Raw genomic sequence first — 3,616 nt, 5'->3', positions numbered from 1 at the left:
GGTGGTGCAAGATGAAGGCTAGAATGACCAGTCTCTCACATGCCATTATGATGAGGCGCACAAAGTGGATGCTTTTGGGTAGCACTGCTCCACTCTGAGGCCTGTGTCTTATTTGCTGATGTGACACACCTTTCTTCAGTGTTAAATGCTTACAGACGGTTTCTGATACCATCCTGCCGTGTTTTTTTCTTTTTAGCTTCTATGCACACAGTCATAGCACTGGGGAGGGGCAAAATCATGATAAGACAGAGTTTAAAATCATCATGTGGATCATCAGCATAGGCCATTATTTAGCGTTAAAAATGCTGCCTGCATTATACCTGATAAAAACTAGGTGTTAAAAAGATTCCTACACACTTTACTGGTGATCTAGCATCAAGTATAATATAACGTGATATATAGGAAAGACAAGAAAATGAGGTTTTTAAGGTTTTGCTGCCTAACACTTAAAAAACTTCCTTTTCAACATACAGAAAAGAGGTCATAAATGGGGCTTGGGGGGCTGGTGGAGGAGGTTGTTCAAGTGGTTGTTAAGAGACTGTGGTCTAAACAATGGTAGGTCAATATAGAAGCGGGTGCCTTCCAAATTATCTATTTTGCAGACGGAGGTGTTGCACTAAAAGGTGGTTGGTGATGTGGAAGACAGCTACGTCCCAATAAAAATGTATCTATGCATGTTTTATTTTGGTGTGACTTGTGGCAGCAGGTACGTCATTTTCCATTGAAGTGTCTTATCTGATGACAAACAGGAATGTGAAATACATATATGTGTCACTGCACTTGTAACTGTCTGAAGGATGGGTATACTTGTGTTGTGGGACACAAAATTTCTAGATAACCTCTTCAATTTTTGCATCTAAAAAATACAGTATAGTTTCTAGTGATTAAAAACACATGGCCCACTATGCTGTTCAAATTTAACTGAACATTAAATATACAAAAAATATACACATACATGAACAGGGAGGTCATATCACTGAAGGATCACCACTTTAAATGCATTCTAAGAACTTTTTTTCTGGGAAACAAGGGCATTTAAACCAGACATATCCCTCCCTGTTTGCCCTTCTGTAACACCACCATAATTTGAGAAGATATTATAGCACAGAAGATTAGACATTAGTGCATATGTTGTTTTGACCATGATTTTTTCATACAAAATAATGACAATACTGAAACTACTATAAAAAACTGAATATTCAGAAATCCAAACGCATACATACATACATATGTGTGTATGAGCTGCTGGGATTTTTTTTTTCATTCTGACTCAACACTCAGTAAGGAAAATGCCTTGCAGAATCAGATGTTAAAGATTTATTTGATTTTTGCTAGCTTGCGATACTGAACTTTTTCTACACTAAAAATAGCTTGCAGAGCATATCCATATCAGTAAACAGACCTTTGTGGGCAGGTAGGTGTTAAAGAGTGTGAATGAAGGCAAACTAAACAAATATTCAAGTATAATTAAGTGTGAAACTATGACTGAATAGGATGGGGAATGATAAAAAAAAAAAAACTGCAACTGTTTGATTCTAATCACAAGCGCTAAATATTGTGCTTGTATTTGCAGTTTGTTGGATTACAAGAACAAATATCAGTGAGAGAAACACAAACATAAAATCCTTTAATGTACAGTTAACATAAAGACTGTCTTACATATGTTATTTCAGTTTAGTGGCTTTCGTGAAGAAACGGAATAAACACAATAAACGCAAATAACAGTGGTCACCCACTGGGAGACAGACACTATAGAAGAAAGGAAACCATGTATACAACAGCTTTTTCAAATGAGCAAAGACTTTGTACTTATATTTTGATGCTATATTCTTTGCTGTCTTTATAATATGCTCTAAACTTTCCTTTTTGAAAGGAAAGTATACTGTAACTCTAAAATGAAACAGTAAAATAAAAAGGAGGAGCTTTCCTACTCTTGCAAATGGTTATTTATAATGGGTAGATGGATGGAAAGATTTTTTTTAATGTATCATAGTTTTACCACAGAACATCATGAAGTTTTTTTTCATACAACCTAACCCGTGCATAAACAAAGGGATAGTTGTATGACGTAGCTTTCATTGATTGTAACTTTGGAGTAAGAAACAAATTGAATTGAAAAGAGTTCCACTCCCAACTGCGTTCATAAGTTGCAAAGCCCACGTACCAGCCGACCAAAGTCACTCAACTCACAGTACAGGTGGTCCCAGACTTACGATGAGGCTATGTTCCCCGAAACCCATCGTATGTCGAAACTATCGTTAATGGAAAATGGATTTAATACACCTAACCAACCGAAAATCATAGCCTAGCATACACGCGATGGCCATTATGGGCTTGCAGCCTTCATGCTGGGCAATTATCTTGAGTTTCTCCTCGAGAGTAACTGCCCTACTCTTTTTTCCCCACAAGTAGCAGGAGATACAGATGGGCGTTTCTGTGATATTACAGAAGCACAAAACACAACCGCGTGACAGACTGGGAGATGCAGATCACTGCCACTGCCCAGCATCACGAGACAGTGTCGTGTTGCGTATGGCTTGCCTGGGAAAAATAATCTAAATTCAAAGTATGGTTTCTACTGAACGTCTATTGCCAGCTCACCATCGTAAAGTCAAAAAAATCATAAGCTGAACCATCTTAAGTCGAGAAGCATCTGTATATACAAAGATAGAAAGTGGAGACAACAGTACTACTTAAAATTGTTGTTAAGTATTAAGAACTCAGTATGCAGCTTTAGGTATCTTCTGTTGTTATGGTTAAATGCAGTGCTGCATTTGCAGAATCTCCGTTTGCTTTTAATGCTAAAAAGAAGGTTATTCCGAAGCAACTGCTGGTGTTTCAACCCAATCTGTTTCTGTTTTTCTGCGTTGTACCATTAACATTAGTGTTGACATGAGATCAGAAACTTAAAGTGCAAAGAAATTTTAGATAAACGTAACATTTAGTATTAAGTCAAAAACATAAAATACAACAAGGCAACTATAACCATACAGAAAATACATTTTTAAATGGCACCACAAAAAACCCTCTTCTTTTCCAACAGTAGACAACACTTTAGATTCTATCAATCTCACATGGATAATCCCACAAGAATACTTTTTCAACACCTGAAATCAACATCTGTATGATTAAAACACCTGATATAATATTAAAGTTGACCAGTGAAACGACTTCACAGGTGGACGGAGACATAAGCAAGTGGTTGTTACGAAGAAATTAGTGTCAGGAAGACTGAAGGTAAAACAGTAGCAGCTTACTAGTTCCATGTCTAAATTAAGAAGTCCTGATTGTTGTTTTCTTTAGTTTGATAGAAAAAGCCCTTCAGCTGTTGTTTTACTCAACAGAAAGCGTCAGCAATAATTATTAAAGAGATAATACAGCTATCGTTCAATAACTGCTGCAAAGCAAAGCGTTTTGAAACTTTTCTTACGGACTACGTGAACACAAAAATGGTGAAGCTGTTACAGATGGAAAAAAAAGAGACGGTTGTCATAACTGATGGCTTAAAGTTACTAATTGCAGAATTTAATGCAGGAGAAATGAAAAGAAATATTACATTTTTTATCAGTGATATTTTCAGATGATTTTTAGTCATTTAAATAATTGACACTGACAA

The sequence above is a fragment of the Scleropages formosus genome, chromosome 18, assembly GCF_900964775.1.
Source record: "Scleropages formosus chromosome 18, fSclFor1.1, whole genome shotgun sequence".
NCBI lineage: Eukaryota > Metazoa > Chordata > Actinopteri > Osteoglossiformes > Osteoglossidae > Scleropages > Scleropages formosus.
This window is presented reverse-complemented; position numbering follows the sequence as displayed.